Source organism: Palaemon carinicauda, chromosome 6 (assembly GCF_036898095.1).
Source record: "Palaemon carinicauda isolate YSFRI2023 chromosome 6, ASM3689809v2, whole genome shotgun sequence".
Lineage (NCBI taxonomy): Eukaryota > Metazoa > Arthropoda > Malacostraca > Decapoda > Palaemonidae > Palaemon > Palaemon carinicauda.
This window is the reverse complement of record NC_090730.1, coordinates 103,968,463-103,987,916: the sequence shown is the minus strand read 5'-3', so window position 1 is coordinate 103,987,916 and position 19,454 is coordinate 103,968,463. Positions and strand designations below refer to the sequence as shown.

General features: G+C 41.0%; 1 protein-coding gene across 1 annotated transcript in view; it reads right to left on the bottom strand.

Moving 5' to 3' along the window:
* Positions 1 to 19,254, bottom strand: part of LOC137642153 (juvenile hormone esterase-like) — an 80,851-nt gene extending 61,597 nt beyond the window's left edge. The window contains exon 1 of the mRNA XM_068374693.1: positions 19,122 to 19,254. The gene's annotated coding sequence lies outside the window, so the exon portion shown is untranslated. The remainder of the gene's footprint in view (positions 1 to 19,121) is intronic.
* Between the last annotated feature and the right edge of the window lie 200 nt (positions 19,255 to 19,454).

Here is a 19,454-nt window from a genome sequence, read left to right as displayed (position 1 = left end):
ACTACTTGGTGCAATGGAGCAATGTTTGAAACAATACTATCTGAAAGAAATCTGTTAATTTATTGTGGGTTCCAATAATTATGATAAGCATGACTGGGAAACGGATGATTTGTAAGACTGAAATTACCCACGTTGTAACACGTTTGAGCCTCGACTTGCATGATGGATGGCTAGCTAACGATTCCGAAGTCGTAGGCAGAGCAATAAGATGTGCTTGTTTCCTAAATTAAGTAGGTATTTAGTAATTACTCTTAAGCCAGTCAGTATGGAATTGAATAAGGTAAACATTCAAAGAAAGCTTGAACAAGCTGCATTATTTTTGTAAAAGGGTATTTGGGGTGGATGTAGTTTGTTGGGACAGGGCGATACCTTTCTTATTACTAGCCTAATCGTTTTTACTTATGGGGAAGATGTTCTTAACTATGATCCGATATACCATAATATGAAGTTATTTTATTATTTTCAATATTATAATTTACCTTTACCACAGCAATATTTTCCAAATTCAGCACGGTCCAAACGCAAGTCACTGGTAGCTCCTGCTTAGTTTCCAAACTTTCCCGATAGATAGAGCCTGTGTCCTCCCAGGCAAAGAATCGTTCGTTTTTACAGTTTAATACTGTCCTATCAATAACATTTTTATCACCCAGTTACGTTTGTAGTTAGTTGGGACACGTCATTTACAGTTACATTTGATACTGCTATGATAATTATCATGAATTGTTAGGTTGGGGGAAGGTCGTTATAATGCGTCGTGCGCTGAAGCCACATTGTAAAACTTTCCCCAAGCATTGTTTCTTGCCTGATTATAATAACACCTGTTGGGCGGCGCTCTGTTCGCCTATCAGCTGGTGGCGCAAATTTTAACAGTTTTTGATGTTCGGATTTATGTTTTCGCTAATCCCAACAATCTCTATTCTTAACCTTGTGTTAAGATTGTTAGTTCGTTGGAACACGTCCTGAAATTATGCTGAACACTAATATGTTATATGTACAACCAAAGGTCAGGTTAGCCAACATCTATTCAGGATGTTTCAGTAGATAAAGCCAGCGTCTAACCCTTCATTTCCCTGCGCTTTTAGGCCTACTTTTGTTGGCCTCATGATTAAAAAAATTTTAATCCCCCCCCCAACGACCCGAGATTGACTTGAAAGACGTCGACCCTTTCCAACCCTAACCGCCGTAATGGATGGACGTGTTCCGTATAGTTTTTCTTTGAGCGATGTTGTTTTTATTACTCATGTAGATAAGATTGATGCGTTGAAGACAATAAGGTCTTTACACCTACATTAATTTACTCGAGTTACCCCAGAATTTTTTCATTTTCTATTTTGAGAAGGGCTCTTAGTTGATTTTCAGGGGTCCCTGTGAAAAGTGTAAAATAGGTAATGTTGCCCTTATTCGTGATGGCCGCAATGTGCACACTGGCCAATACATGTTTAATAGGAGGTGTAAGAACTGCCAGTGTCACAGAAAATTTACAATGCGGCATGGTTCATTTTTCAAGCCCTCACTCCTCGAAGAACGTGAGGTCATTCTCCTCACGTGTTGTTGGGTTGAACGTTGGGCTCAAGACTGTGTTGCCGTGAAGATCGAAAAGCTTGCTTCTCACAATCTTGTTGACTGGTATAACTTTTGCTGAGAAGTGCGTGAACAAGTTTTGATTTTGGACAACAAGAAAATTGGCAGACCAGGGCACATTGTGGAAGTGGATGAGAGTAAGTTCGGCAAGAGGAAGTATAACATCGGCCATCGAGTCAAAGGAGCCTGGGTCTTTGGGGGATTTCTCCGGGAAATACGTGAGACCTTTTTTTTATGTGGTTAAGGAACGTAGCGCACAAACGTTGATCTCGGGGCTCCAAGAGCACGTTCTTTTGGGGACCACCATCTTTCCAGACTGTTGGAAAGGCTACACGCTGTTCATAGACCATGATTTTATTCATTTTACAGTTAACCACAGTGTTAACTTCCTTGATACTAATGATATGACCGTACATACGAACACTATAGAATTGTAATGGCGGGTTCTCATAAGGAGCTTGATACCAAGATTCGGTACTCAGCTGGAGTTGTACAACACCTATTTTGCTGAGTACTGTATCAGGAAGTGATATATAGAGAAGTCTGTATGTCCATTCAGGACATTTTTACAGCTCATCAAACAAGTTTACCCGCTCAAAGCCAGTCCATTCTTCTTGCCGATTCCTGAATCTCCTCCCTCCACAATCCATTCTCCCGCTAACGCTACTAACGTTCGGGCCTCCACAAGTTGATCTCCATCAAGTAATGTTCGGCCATCGACCAGCCATTCTTCCGCAACCGACGCCCGACCTTCCACCAGTCGCGCAAATTCAAATTCTCCACCTAATCCTCCACCCAGGAAAAGGTTGAAGGTGACTTTAGCGACATCGAATATTAAGGTAAGCCTGAGTACCCTTTTTATTATTACAATGTGCTTAAGATATAATTTAGTGCTGCCCATACCTGTTTTTTGTGTAAGAGAGAGCCTTACGAAGGGCGGCGAGGGGTTGTGACCTGGGAACTACTAGATTCAGTTAGGTTAGGTTTGTGGGTTTAGTATGATAGTGACAGTGTTTTGGGGGTGGCAGGGGGACATTAGCCCCTCGGCTAGTTCACTAGGAAGGTAAGGACACAGTTTGTAGGTGAGGTTAGACTTCCTGTGAAAAACTCAATAGATCATGATCTTTACTCTATTTTCTGGCCATCGCGACCCTGTCCTTGTATGTAGTTTGTTAGGACAAGTATTTACAAAACCAGTGAATTTAATACTATTTCATTCAGTGATCGTTCCCATGAAAGATAGTCGATTTCGGATATTTTTTAATCGGTTTTCTGGCCATCCAAGGCCTGTCCCAACAAACTACAAAGACACAGGGTATTTAATAATATATACATTTTTGAGCTCAGGCTATGTCGTCCTGATGTAAGGATCCTTCAGTAGCTTCCTAAGGGTATATATGACTACAGTAGATATTCCCAGAGAATTAAACTAAAGGTTTCACAGAATTCTAACTTTTGGCGCAAGTACCCTCAAGGTTTCCCTTTAGGATATCGTATAATAACAGGGGACGTATACGTGACACGCCACATAGCTATCTGCACCCCACATAGCGTTTACGCTTCGAGGTGGAAGTTAGTGGCAAGATATGGGAGGAGCCGTTACAAAGTTCTCCTCCTCTGTTACTGTTATGGTACTCGGATGACGTCATAAACGACGCCATCTTGGCCGCCATCTTGGCTGACGTCATAACAGCCCGCGTCCTCCATTCCTTCTCTAGTAGCGTCTATGACCAAGTGTTTTTCCCAGTTGTTCGCTATTTACTGCCAGCATGTCGCAATTTTCAGCTTCTTCTGCCTCTGGAAAGTTGAGTACCATATTCTTATATTGTAAAAGTTAGCTCTGGCCGTGAAGTAACGCCTTTTTATCTTAAGATACCATGTTTTGTGGCGGAGATGTTGCCTAACCTGAGGCGTCCATGATGCTGTTGTTTGTTTCGCCTGCTTTATTTAGTTAACCAGAACAACTATCCCGGTTTCTTAACTAATTATCAGTATTGGTTATTTAGTCTTCATTGCTAGGAATTAGTTATATTATGCTGATAGTATTCTTTAATTTTGGCAAGTGTAGGTAGCCAAATTTATAACGCTAGAGTTGTTAGCTCAGTCCCCTAGGCTCACTAGCCTAGGCGTATAAGTTTACTTTCATGGATGATACAATAAGTGTTCCTGGTTTTATTTAATTAAATGAAGATATTAGGCATTTATACATATAATATTCAGTGATTGCACATGGGTTTTTCTCCTTTTAGAAAGTATACAAGGGGTTTTGATGATCTTGGTAGTCGATTCCTTTGCTCCTAACCTACGGCTTAGGGGCTTTTGTATACTTTCACACCTCTCCTGTTACCTTTGCCCAAGGTAATCTCACTTCCCTCTGAGGTAGCCTAGGCTACATCCTAGCCCTCCTTACCTTGAATGTACTCAAGTGAGGTTAGGCTAGGATTTTCTTTCCCTGTCCAGAGCCATAGTTCATGTTATTTGAGTTAGAGTCAGAACCTCAGAGTATCAGTCGTTTTCCCCTAGCTAACCCCTTAGGTGAATGAACTCTCCTTTTGGTCTCCGCTGGATGGCAAAAGGTGCGGGGGCTCTGCCCTCCCCCCTAGGCCACACTTGGTAGGGTTACAACCCTTCCTCCCTGTGGCCTAGCGACTCGTCCTACGCCTGCCTTCTCCGAGCTAGGGGATATGCTTCCCCTAGCCTAGGCTAGGCAGGCCCTGGGATTCTGTTTCTTTATAGTTTGGGATGGCAAGACCATGCCATTCTTTTGCTGTACTAACCCACCCTAGGCTGGGGAATGTACTTTTCCTATACCTGGGATGGCACTGGTACTGAAAGAGAATCCCCTTTAGGGTGACAGGGAAGGCTCACACCAACCCCCACACTCCTTCACAGGACTCTTTCTCCTCCCCCTCTGTCCTTTGGTGATGGCCTAGCCATCACACCTCGGTCCACCATCCTACAACAAAACCGAGTGCCGGCGGGTTGTGGAGTCGGCCCGGTCCTTCCGCCTGCTAGTCCGAGCTGCTTAGCTTCCCACACATAGTTGAACTATGGGATAGCGTAATGACAGGCCGGTCTGCCAGCGGGAGACCTCCCTGCTATCTAGACTGTTCTTCGGTCCTCCCTTGGACCGCCACCTGCAACCCTAACTGACCGCCTGCTGAGTTGTGGCTGGGTTGAAGCCTGATCACACTCTTCCTTCCATTTGAACCCACCTTCTCGAGCAAGGTGAGGTTAGGGTAGTTAGCTGCCGCCCTTCCCTCTCCCTTCCTCTATGCTTTTTCTCTCTCTCTCAATCAAGTGCCAGTCCACCGTCATACAACTCTGCCGACAACAGCCGACAGTGTAGCCTAGGTCTCCTCTCAGTCTCAAAAATCGATGTTAGGGTAGGAGTACCTACAGCCGGTTGCCTGCCAGCTGCCGGCGGTCGCCGACATGTCGGCGGTCTGCCATCAATTCCTGAGGTCGTCTCCCTTTCCCCGCCAATTAGACTGATGGCTGGAAGGGGTTACTCTCAATCGGAGACCCGCCGGCGCCCGGTGTGCCTCAGATGCGTCGGCAGGCTGCCGGCTCCACCTAATTCATATTACAACAATTGGCTGTCACCTTTCTCTAACCCTGCCGGCAGTGCGCCGGCAGTGTCTGTTGTATGGCTGTACGCAATAGCTAGTACATATGTGGTATAGTACATACCCTAGACAGAAAACTATGGTGTATAGTTATGCAATAGATATTTTCTACCATACTCATGCGCACACTCATGCGCAGTCCCTTGCTGGGACCTATTCGAATTGGGGATAATTATTTTCCCTTTTCACTATGCTGAATGATCTCAGCTCTCTCCATTTCACCACTGCTAATACCTCGGAGGAAGTACTGGCTATTGCTACTCTATCCCTACTGGGTAACTTCCCCCTTAGGGCTTATCCGAATGAAAGCCCTAGAGTTAATTGGCAATTGGCTGGGCAGGATTCACAAGTATGTGTCTTTCCTGCTTCATTTCCAGCTTACCTATCGTAAGCTTACACTTGGAAAGGAATCTTATACTGTAGTTGAGATTACTTTAAGACTAATCTAATATTACTTTGAATCCATCATTATAGACTTCCATATACTGATGTACCCCTTTCTTCTTTACAGGAGGAGTACATCCAGTGTGAGAGCGCCTTCTGCAGCGTTCGGCGCTGTGACTTCTATGGCCACCTGGCATGCCGAACCCATGCCAGCTGCTTCGTCACCCAGGGATCTCTGAGGTACTGGGAGCCGCAGGTGTGCACAGTCTGCAAGGACCTGCTCAACGAGGTGTTCGAAACTCCCCAGTCTGCAGAGTCAAGGGACATCGCTTGTGAGAAACTACGCAAGTGGGTGTGTGGTTTCCAGAAGAACGCCACGGGGCCCAATCTCCCCAGTGAGAAGATGAGAGCTATGCACTTCCCTAAGGCATCTGCGGATGTTGTCATCCCCAAACCGGAGATCCCCTGCGTCCAACTGACGGTCGACCCTGACGTTTCGGACGCACTCCAGGACATCCATCTCGACGATGATGAAAGGATGTCAGAGGTGTTGGACACCACCGAGAGGACCCTGATGGCCGAGGGTCCAGAATAGGAACCTTCAGAGGCTCCTGACTCCAAAGAAGAAGGCGCCCCTGCACCCTCTATCGCTTCCGTAGTCATCTCAGAACCAGTCCCCTCTACATCGTCCACTCCTATGCCCACGAGAGCAGACGACTCCATGGACAACTTCCAGGCTATGATAGCAGTCCTGGAGGAGAGGCTCTGCAAGAGGGACAAGGACTTCAAAAAAGAGATTCTCCGTTTGACGAAGGAACCTCAGAGGAAGATCAATGTGAAGGACCTTTCAACCTGCTCTGTGACGAACCCATGGAGGCATGCCGAGCACATGCCTATCACTAGTGGCAGGATCTTCATGAAGAGGTGGAATTCTGGCCTACCTTTCAGACGTACCCGGACTACTATATTCACCTCAAGTCTGAACCTGTTTCCAAGGAGGAAACAGAGCCGAAGGAGGTCATTGTGTATGACCACGCGAAGGCTCAATCTCTGCTAGCTGGTTGTTTGAAGGACAAGGGCTACACCAACTCCAAGGTGCCGGCCCTGAGCAAGAAACACCCATCTTTTCTTGTTCCAAACACCATGGTCTTCCCCTTTGCAGAGGAGTCCCTTCTAGCAGTTTCGAAGGCGGTGGAGGAAGGGAAACCCTGCCCTACATTGGAGGAATGTAGGCCCCTCTCCCTCGCCATACCCCCTGACGACAAGAACTGGAAGGACATCCAGTTAACTTTCTCTGTGGGAAAGTTGGAGGCCGACATCGCTGGAAGTCAGTTCAGTGAGAACCTCCCCAAGCTCTCCGAATATCTTCTTCGTCGGGAGCAGGACACAAAAGAGAGGCTGGCCGCCTCCCTTTCTCTCCAGGTGCTCATGGAGGCGATGGCTGGGGAAGAGCAGACCCCAGGCGTCTACATGGTCTTGGCCAAGCCCAACCTTGCTACCCTGACGAAAGACTTCTATAGCTTCGTCAGGGCACGGAGAGCCTGCAGAGAGTTCCTGTTTGCGAATGCGACCGTAAAACACTAACCAATATCTGGGGGAAAGATCTCTTTCCCAACGACCTCGTGAAAGAGATAGTTGACAAGGCCGCCACGGAGAGCCGGAACCTTCTCCAAAAATGGGGCATGTCATGTAGGAGAAAATCTTCTCAGGATGAGGGCCCCCAACTGAAGAAGAATTCCAACAAGCCAAGACCACAGCAGCGTCAGGCTAAACGTCAGCTTCTGGCAACCGCTGCACCCCAGTTGGTGGCTCAGCCCGAACAAACCTTCCAACTGGTACCCAAGCCGGTGGTGACTCAGTCACCAGCCTTCACGCCCGCCTACGAGAGGCAGTCGACTGCCTTTCGTCCCAGAGGTAGAGGCACCGGCAGAGACTCCTCCCAACGTCCCTCCAGAGGGAGAGGAGGAAAGGGAGCAAGTGGCGGAGGTGGTAAACCCTCGGGCAACCAGAAGCAATGAGATGCTTCCAGTCGGAGGAAGACTCCACCTCTTCCAGGATCGTTGGACCTTCGATCCCTGGGCTCACAGCATCATCAAGAACGGACTAGGATGGAGCTGAGAAACACCACCACCAGGTTTCCACCGATTCTTCCAACACTCCACCCCGTTCTGGAAGAACACGTCCAAGAACTCTTGAACAAGAAGGTGATCAAGAGGGTAAAGTTCATCAGGTTCCAAGGAAGACTATTCTGTGTTCTCAATGAGGACTTCGACAAACTCAGAGTCATTCTGGACCTGTCCCCTCTCAACAAGTTCATAGTGAGCGACAAGTTCAAAATGCTGACTATTCAGTACATAAGAGCCCTACTGCCACCAAAAGGCATACACTTTCTCGATAGACATGACGTATGTCTCCTGGCACATCCCAATGAATCGCCAGACCTTCTCCTACCCAGGATTCAGGCTTCAAAGAAGGCAGTCCGCGTCCAGAGCCATGCCCTTCGGGCTAAAAATAGCCCCAAGGATATTCACGAAGCTCGCAGAGACGATCGTTCAACAATTACGCCTACAAGGCGTCCAGGTGATGGCTTACCTGGACGGTTGGCTGGTGTGGGCAGCATCAGAAGAAGAATGCCTGCAAGCTTCCACAAAGGTGGTCCAATTCTTGGAACATTTGGGCTTCAAGATCAACATCAAAAAGTCTCGACTTTCTCCAGCGCAGAAGTTCCAATGGCTAGGTATCCATTGGGACCTTCAGTCACACCGTCTTTCCATTCCACTAAAGAAGAGGGAGAAAATAACAAGATCTGTCAAGAGACTTCTCAAATCCAAATGGATTTCAAGACAACTACAGGAACAGGTGCTCGGCTCCCTTCAGTTTGCTTCAGTGACAGACCTATTGCTAAGAGCAAAGCTAAAAGCAAAGCTGAAAGATGCATCGGGAGTCTGGAGAAGATACACATCTAACGCTCAAAGAGATCTCAAGAGACCTCTGCCGACCCAGCCACGATCACTCCTCAAGCCGTGGTCAGAGGTAAAAAATCTGAAAAGATCGGTACCTCTTCAATTACTGTCTCCCTCGGTCGTTATCCATAGAGACGCATCGCTAGAAGGATGGGGGGGGGGTCACTCCCATCAACGTCAAGTTCAAGGAACATGGTCTCCCCTATTCAAGACGTTTCACATCAACATCTTGGAGGCCATGGCAGTCCTTCTCAGATGTCAGACGTCTCAACCGTCAGGGCTCAAGATCGCCCAAACTCAACCAAGTGTTGCTGCCCATCTTCCGCCTGGTGGAGAAGAAAAGATGGCACCTCTCAGCAGTTCACCTACAAGGATTCTGCAACGTGATGGTGGATGCTCTATCCAGGACAGGCTCGATAGAGTCAGAATGGTCCCTAGACGCAGACTCATTCTCCTTCATCTCCCAAGAAGTCCCAGTACTGTAGATCGACCTTTTCGCAACGAGCGACAGCAAGAAAGTTCCTCGCTACGTGGCCCCATACGAGGACCCCCGAGCGGAAGCGGTGGACACCATGTCCCTGGATTGGAACAGATGGACCAAGATTTACCTGTTCCCTCCACCCAACCTTCTGCAAAAGGTCCTCACCAAGCTGAGATCCTTCCAAGGAATAGCAGCCCTAGTGGCTCCCAAGTGGCCCCGGAGCAACTGGATCCCATTGATCTTAGAGTTACAACCCAAGCTAATTCCCTTGCTGGACTCAGTTCTAACCCAACAAGTTCAAAAGTCGACTGTATTCGCTTTATCAAAAAAAACCCGAGACCTTCATCTCATGATTTTCTCTCCCTAGCCGTCAAGAAGAGGTTTGGAATCTCAAAGGAAAGCTTACACTTCTTAGAGGAATATAAAACAAAATCTACCAGAAGGCAATAGGAGTCATCTTGGAAGAAATGGGTGGCCTTTGTCAAGGCTAGAAATCCTAAGGAAATATCAGTGGATTTCTGTTTGTTCTTCTTCATTCACCTTCATGGACAAGGCTTGACAACCAGCACGATTTCCACCTGCAAATCAGCCCGGACAAGACCCTAGCTAGATGCCTTCCAAATAGACCTGTCTAGTGACATTTTCAACAAGTTGCCTAAGGCATGTGCTAGACCCAGACCCGCACCCCCTCCGAGACCCATCTCCTGGTCTCTTGACAGGGTACTCCATTTTGCCTCAAGTTTGGACAATGAAACTTGCCCTCTGAAAGATTTGACTCAAAAAGGGATTTTCTTATTTGCTCTAGCCTCGGGGGCTAGAGTCAGGGAAATTATGGCATTATCAAGGGAAGAAGGCCAGATCCAGTTCGCAGAAACAGGCGAGCTCACTCTTTTTCCTGACCAAACGTTTCTCGCTAAGAATGAGCTACCCACCAAAAGGTTGGGTCCCTGGAGAATCTGTCCTCTGAAGGAAGATATCTACCTTTGCCCAGTGGAGAGCCTAAAGGTCTATTTTCGAAGAACTTCGGACTTCGGTGGAGGACAGCTTTTTGAAAGGGAAACATCGGGTTCTGACTTTTCACTTAAACAACTAAGAGCGAAGATCACCTACTTTATTCGCAGAGCGGTTCCTGACAGTACGTCCGCAGGTCAGGATACCAGGAAAGTCGCCTCTTCCCTGAATTTCTTCCAATTGATGGACTTTGAGAGTCTTTGATTATTCACGGGCTGGAAGTCTTCAAGAGTGTTCTTCAAACACTATGCGAAGCAGGTGCAAGAGTTGAAACGCTTTGTGGTAGCTGCAGGTAGTGTGTTAAAACCTGCTGTTTAGTGCTGCGAGAACAGTGAGTTATATGGGACTCTAACTCTAAGGGTGTCTGTGTTGACCCTAGTGTGCAACATAGTGAAAATAGTGCCACAGAGTGACACTACGGACTGTTCTTATACTAAGGTGAAGTCACATAGATTAAAACACTTGTGCCACGTGTTCTAAACATGAAGTGTATATAAGACATTCTAGAAAGACTTTATAATTCACATGGAATTAACATGTGTGATGGCAAGTTTTCCTTTTCAGATACCACAACTATTTCTATTAATGTTCGAAGTCTATGTAACTAATTTGCATTCCATTACAATTTACATCTATTTATTTTATGTATGCTAATTCTTATTTATAAATAAAAGAATTTGCTGTACTTGTGCCTCTTATTTCACCCTAATATTGCAATAAAATACTGTTTGAGAGTTTTAATATCCCTCTATGCTGTATAAAAATATCTGAACAATGAAATACGATTGTTCATCCATTTAAACAAACTCATCTAGACTAAGGTAATTTGTTCCAACACGTTATACTTACATTATCTTTTACCTTGCTCTGGGACCGGCAGGTACTTCCTGATGCTGGTGAGTCTCTTTATCAAGTAACTTCAATACTTGCCATAAGTCCAATAGGACTCATCCCTGCCGGGGGTGGGGGGGGGGGGGGTGAGGGTGGGGGTGGGGCAGGAAGCAGTAACATAGTACATGTTTATCTGAGGTGACATATACCGGTAATGTCACAAGGTCTCTGGGGTCATTAGACCAAAGGAATATTGTCTAGGAGTCGAAGGCATTACTGAAGGGAAAAATTCACGATACATTAATTCTCTGGTACACTTCCATCAGGACAACATGGCCTGAGCCCAAAAAACGGATTTTGAGCGAAACGAAAAATCTATTTTTGGGTGAGATAGCCATGTCGTCCTGATGGTCCCGGCCTCTTCTCTTTTTTTCCTTGGCAGGCCCCCTCTCAATCTTATTGTATCATGGGGGCTGGCTTCGACGCCAGAAGGAATGGAGGACGCGGGCGGTTATGACGTCAGCCAAGATGGCGGCCAAGATGGCATCATTTATAACGTCACCCATATCTTACCACCAGCTTCCCCTTCAAAGCGTAAACGCTATGTGGGGTGCAGATAGCTATGTCGTCCTCTGTTATTATAGATATCCTAAAGGGAAACCTTGAGGGCACTCGCGCCAGAAGTTAAAATTCTGTGAAACCTTCAGTTTAATTCTCTGGGAATATCTACTGTAGTCATATATACCATTAGGAAGCTACTGACGGAACCTTCCATCAGGATGACATGGCTATCTCACCAAAAAATAGATTTTTCACTTTGCTCAAAATCCGTTTTTTTCACCCCTCTATCTGCCTGGATTTATCATTCATCTTAGAAAAACAGATCTCTACAAATATCTTGCTTGAGACTGTCATTATCAAATAATATCTTTATACATAAAATAATTTACGTAAAATTTCCTATAATTACTCTTCTATCCAAATCATTTTATGTCCACACTTTATGTGCCAAGTTAAAAAAATATTTGTGACTTGTTTTGCTTATCCCCAAATTCCAAATTTTTGTCTCAAGGGTGTCCTTCCTCTTTTTATTTCTGGCTTAGGACAGACAGTAAATGCATGCTGGAAGAGTTACCACACTTGCACCAACCATCCACAAGTGATAATGAAGTTATAAACTTCAACAATTGTTTACCAGATCTTACTGCACAAGTAGAAGTATTGATTTCCAGGATTACATAGTTTTTCTCCTAAGGTGATGTATAGCAATCTTCATTGCTCTTCTTAGGAAAGTAATGATATGCAGGTTGGTTCTTTTGTATAATGGTTGTAATATAAGATATCAGCTTGGCATGTATATATCTAATCTATCTATCTCTTGCCTGACACCAATATTGCTTGCGGGGGAGCCATGAACCAGTTTCCTTAGGGAGGTTTGTTCACTTTCTTTTTAACTGTATTTGTTTTATAAGGAGTAGGTTGCTGGCCCTCGTACAATATATTCTAAATATTCTTTCCCATGAGTTTCTTCACCCTCTGACATTAAGGAGTTTTCTAATGTGGCATCAAGGGGATCGCCACAGTCCTCTTAATCATCAATTACATCAGAGTTTGAACATGCCAACTCTTTGCAAGAAACATATATCGCTAAACCTTTTAATCCGGCCTTTCTACAGCTGCAGTGCAACTTTTAGCACATTTACATGAGACAATGTTTAACAGGTCTGGTGGAGCTGGGTCTTTATCTGTAGTGACTGCAACCAGTCATTTTGCAGTTGTATTCCAATCCCAATTTGTTGGAGAAAAATCCTTTCCAAAACAATTCTGCACTTGGTAATATGTACTGTATGTGAGGAATGATATCGAGCAGCTGCATCTGTAGGAGGCAGATGTGCCAATCTTTGCAGATTCAGCAGATGGTTCTTGAAAGGCAGCAACAAGATGTTTTAATTCTTCATGTTTTTCTACAAACCTTAAAAAAAAGCAATAGTGTCGGACCAACTAAATGCATGTAAAAAGAAAATGTTGTCCTTAATGACTGATCTAAATTTCATGGAGGTTGGTGTGTACAGCATGCTTTCTGTATCTCTCTTACGTTGTTTTGGGATGTATATATTTGTCCTTGATCCAACCAGGGCTGTAAGGAGGATTAAAAGGCCTACATCTATTTTTATAATTGTTACTGATTCACCCATGGTAGATTCCTTAATAGCAGTAGCAACAATCAATCTGTCTGCATCTACGGTAGACTGTTTTACTGCATCGCCCTCATTGATCAGTCTAGTGGTGAGCATTGCAATAAGCCGGCTCTTATATCTCTTATTTGAAATGAACCTGGTTTTACTTGTTGTTACAGCATTGTTTCATCAAACATTGTGTCTGAGTAGAGCAAATCATTTGTCGAACACGCTCAGCACATTTAGTACTTTTGTCTACTAGATTTTCTGGATATCCATCAAATATGAAAACGTCATTTCTCTTATAGAAGTTCTTTAGATATTTAGTATACCTCTTTAGTATGGCTGAAACCAGCTCTTCCTTTTTGCCAAACAACTCGATGCATTAAAATCTTACATCAATAATAAATAAACGTATTTTCAACAATTCTTGTGTCACTAAGAAATGCAAATAGTTCATACATCATGGATTTCTTGGTTTTGCACATTCAAAGCATAAGAAAATGGACAAGGGGTATGGAGCTAGTTCATACTCAATTTTAGTTAGAAAATCTCCTAAATAATATTTTGTATGTTTATTCCTGTCATGGCAGCTCCTATAGGTTTCACTCTATTCCTCTGCGCAAACTTAACCTTTACAAAGTTACTGGCAACAACATTTGGCATTGAAGCTACTATGCCGTGAGCTGTTAGGTTGTAACTGATAGACTTTCGGGATACTACAGAAATTTATTTGTTAGGAGCTTGAGTAATTATACAACCTGTTCTAGTCAAGAGTGGCCGAAAAATTCAACAAAATATTGCAGGAAAATACAGAAATTAACCATTTATCAGTGAGAGGGGAGAGTGATAACGACCATATACAAAAAATAGGAAATACCATTACTCCAGCATCATGAGCGCAATAAGGATTTGTTACTGTCTGCCGTTACTCCTATGCTTATCGACATACTGCCATCAAAATTTGGAAATGGTGGATGGGATAAGAACCAGCCTACAAAAAGCCGAAGATTTTCATTATCTCTTGATATGCGAGCCTTTCTAGCATCTATTTGTTGTATTGTAAGCAACATCACAATACTCCTCAATTATCTCTGTGATCCTCAAATTGATAGGCCTTCTAAGAACCCATCTGGTTAGCACTAAGTCTGACATTCTTCTACCCTGGGTCAGTCCACCAGAAAAAAAACCATATGCTATTCAGGCCCCAAGGGTAGGAAAATATTAGATTCAAATATTATCTTACGCCTGGCATCAAAGCGGTGAAAAAAGGCATAAATATGATTTTGTAGGAAATTTTATGACGATTATTTCATTTATTAGTAAACTTTCAGCTGAATTGAATACAAAGCGAAATACTTACAACAACTTTTCTTTCAACATATTGACCAAATCTGGAGAGGCAGAGGGGTGCTAAATTAATATGCTATTAAGTACTATATTACAGAGATAATGCTTGTTCTAGCTTTCCATGAATATTTTTCTTAATTGGTCGTTTTTCCTATTGGAGGACAAAAGGTGATATACAATAAAGGAAAAATTCTGATTTATAATGTTTTTACTCGTCCAAATGTATATCAAGCACAGGAAGGTCTCCTGATTTGATTTTCTTACCGCTGGAGGGAAACTCTCTCTCTCTCTCTCTCTCTCTCTCTCTCTCTCTCTCTCTCTCTCTCTCTCTCTCTCTCTCTCTCTGTAAGGGAACGGAAACGAGTAACTGACAAAGGTGACACTAGCAATATTGACAATTTCATTCCAGCTGAGAAACCCAAATTGACATACCACATGAGCAGTATTGGTTTGCTGTACGGAATAAATAAAATAATAAAGGAGACTTAAAAGGAGATAATGAAAGATTTTTGCCGAAACCATGCTTTCTAACTGCTTTGCACATTGCGTTTTATTACTTCAGGCCATTAAGAGAATCACAAAAAAAAAAAAAAAAAAAAATCACGGCTATCGTCTTCGATCATTAGTCGAATTCCAGTATAGTTTTTTGAGATGCATTGTTACTTGCACAAGGAATGCAATAAATGTATACGGGAACCAATCACGATAAAGAGATATAATAGCGGCTAGTAGTATGACCTATATGAGTCATGAACATTTTACAGTAATCCACATATTCATATCTTTATTGAAAATACCTGTATTGGTATGTTTCTCATAGTGTAATCGATAGTATTCTTGCATACCAAGGGTGACACCCTAGCGAAGATGCATTAATAGGCATGCTTTGTTACAATCAAAAATATTTCAAGGTTGACTCATGAATATGTTTCTTGTAGTTATATGACTGATTATCATTACCAGGATAATTAATGGTATATAAATAACCTAGCGTTATGAGAATTGCCTGGAGCTGTGGTTGACTTTCTTAGAATTTTTTTTCTAATGATCATAAATATATATATATATATATATATATATATATATATATATATATATATATATATCTATATCTATATATATATATATATATATATGTATATATATATATATATATATATATATATATATGATTATATCATAGGCCTAATTTTTTCATATGAATATATATATATATATATATATATATATATATATATATATATATATATATATATATATATATATATATATATATTCATATGAAAAAATTAGGCCTATGATATAATCAAGAGAGGAAATATGGAAGGTATTTAGAATGTATGGATTTGTATGATGGATTGTTGAGGGCAATTAGAAATTTCCATGATAGAAGGAAGATTATTCTGAAAGGGGATTTAGGACAATGGTGTTCTTTTTCTCCACAGTTAGTCAGTGTTTATAGATGGAACTATGAAAAATGTCAGTGAAAGGATATTAGATGTAGGTGTAAAGTTGTAGGGTAGGAAATTGAACTGGAAATGGATTTTCAGTGGCAGATGTTTGCAAAGGACACTATTCTCAGAATAAACAATAAAGGGAAACTGCAGAAGCTGGTAAAACCTTTTTGAAAATCATGTTAGGTTAGGTTAGGTGTGTAAGAGGAGAAAGTCTGGAATAAAAGTGATCAAAAGTTAGTCACAGTTAATAGAAATAAGGAAAGTGGAGTGATGAAGGTTAAAACTAATGGTGGAAAAAGGGAAATGGAATATTCAAATAAGTATCTGAGTAAACTTAATGGACGATTGTCAAGATGAGAGAAGAGACAAATCACATATTGTAGCGAGAAAGGTAAGAGGATTCGTGAAAAAGATAATTAAGTGACTCACGTTTCTTGTGGTGGCCAAGTAAGGAAAGTACAAAGACATTGTTGAAGTATCTCTTTCTTTCTAGAAGTGCAAAATGGATGTTGAATATAAATGAAGAAAAAAAAAAGATAAAGTTGTTGAGATAACTGTTTGCATTGTATATATCGAATAGGAAGAATCAAGTTGCATTCAGATCTTCTCAGAATATACAATCCTTTATATAGTACTAGGTACGTTCATTCTTATTGTCTTGTCTACTCCAAATATAGGTTCATTATTGAACGGTACTATATAAGTTTTATTACAGTAATATCCGAAATGGCGAATGATATCACTAATTTGTTGGTTGATCTGCGAAACTTCAGAAGTTCAATTTGTTGCCAATTCCTTCTGTTGAACAGGTTGACATAAGTCTCGTTTGAAGAATACATTTATAACAGGGCTATCTTAAGGGTGTAACTAATCGAAAGATATATATATATATATGTATATATATAGATATATATATATATATATATATATATATATATATATATATATATATATATATATATATATATATATATATATATATATATATATATATATATATATTCTATTATTTGACAAAGTTTATGCGTTATCTCTCAATATCCCTTTTTTACTGGGCTGATTTGACTATTGGAGCTACTAGGCTTTTCTAATAAGGATTGTAGCTTGCCTAGTAATAATAATACTATTATTCAAAAAGGTTAAAAGGTTTTTCGTGATCTAGTCTGAGGTTGAAATAGCAAATATGTCAGTAAAGAGTGTTTGATTCATAAGTATTGAAGGTAAGAGGGGTAATCCTCGAAACGTCGGAGAGATATCGTGAAAAAACATATTGGAAAAGGGCGGGAGACACTGGAATTCACAAGGGCAAGTAGGTGAAGAGGCTTGGCTAATGCCATACCCTCTATGTCATGGTTTTATAATGTCTCAGGTAGAGTTCTCTTGCTTGAGGGTACACTCGAGCACTCCATTTTATGTTATTGCTCTTCCTCTTGTTATTTTGAAGTTTTTATAATTTATATAAAATATAATTAAAAATTGTAGTTACTGCTCACAGACTTTTCTTGTAGTTTATTTCCAGATTTCCTTTCCTCACTGAACTATTTTCCTTGTTTGAGCCTTTGGACTTATAGCATCGTGCTTTTCCAACTAGGTTTATATATATATATATATATATATATATATATATATATATATATATATATATATATATATATATATATATGCTGTATATATATATATATATATATATATATATATATATATATATATGTATATATATATATATATATATATATATATATATATATATATATATATATAATAATAATAATAATGATAATAATAATAATAATCAATTCAGCTGTTTCTAGTTTAGTGCATATTTGTCTTTATTAATATCTGGGGTTGTAGATGGTAGGATACTTTTGTTTGATCGATCACAGCAAACCAACCTACTATGGTTATAGTATGTATATATATATATATATATATATATATATATATATATATATATATATATATATATATAGAGAGAGAGAGAGAGAGAGAGAGAGAGAGAGAGAGAGAGAGAGAGAGAGAGAGAGAGAGAGAGAGAGAGAGAGAGAGAGAGAGAGCATGTTATTTTATTCTTTTCTATTGCCTGATCATATAAGCTCACTATCACAAGTCTCATTCATGGAATCTTAGAGTAGCCTTGTTGTACTCTACACCTGTCCATCAATCGACTCATTTTGACACTTTGGGTACTCTTTCCACTTATCCCATATCACTCTTCAATTTTTATCTCCTCAATAGCTAAAATTGTTGTACACAATATCCCTTTACCTTTGATTCTCTAAATACTATAAAATCAAGATTTTTTCTTCTTACGGAATTCAACTATCAAACATTTCTAATCTGAACCACATCCATGCACGTTGAAACCCCCAAGTAACGAGCACACATTTATTTCAATAATCGTTTAGGAAGAATCTGCAAAGTTCAAGCGTCCAGCAGAAATTTGTTGACTTTCCTTCTTTTCAGGAGAAATAAGGATACTATCATTTTCTTTTCTCGGTATTCAGAGAGATTTAAAATTATGATTACCATAGTCAAAATTATTCTTTACCTTACAACCAAACGAAAACTGCTAATCATACCATCAACCTTGACATCCCTCTATTTACAGCATGCATATCTCAGTCGTTACAGTAGTTAAATTTTAAATGCGTCACGTTAATGGCACCAGTAACTACTCAGACCATTACTATAAACAAGTCAAACTTAATTGCTTTAAAGTTATTATAATATTTACTACGCTTAATGTAATTAGATGGTTATAGACCTTGGGCCTAAACACGATGCTGGGTAGGTGGAAGATATTTTACGGACTAGTCTGCATTTTTGGTTTGAAGAGGGTCAGTAACATATATACAATCCTGCCAAGGCAACCAGGTGTCACAGTATTTTTTTTTTCTTTTCATTAATTGTGTTTCGACAATTATCCAAATAACTCATACGATGATAAACAACACCATTTCTAATAAGTTAATTTAGGAGGTATTGTATAACAATGTATAATAAATATAACAATTCTTGATATTCTTCGTCTTTATATAACCAAATCCCTACCAAAACAGGTGTTTCATTATTATTAAAAATATTGAGTAAAAAAAATAAGATGGAGGGTTAAGCGCCTCTACCTTTCATTATACATTAGCAACCATAGTTATTGCGACAGTAAAGCACTGCATATTTTTTTCTATATGGAGGATGTGTTTAGTGTATGCATATATTGTTACAGCACCGTTGTAAATAATAACGAATGACAGACTTACTTTTTATGATGAGAACGAGTTAGTATATCTTATAGTAGCGCAGAGAGTTTTGAATCTTATTGGAGGTGGTCCTTCAGGCTTGGCATCTCGGCCATGAGTGAGAGAGAACCATAGCTATAGCACTCAGGGGACTCTGAATTAGAAAAAAAAAAGAAAAAAAAATCCTTCATGGTCACGCTGTTTGATATTGGTCAAAGGAAAGATTCGGATTCTAAACTAACAAGGCGCCACTGCTATTTGGGAACGAGACAGCAGTGATAAAACTGCTCTTATCTCCAGCTGAGAGAGAGAGAGAGAGAGAGAGAGAGAGAGAGAGAGAGAGAGAGAGAGAGA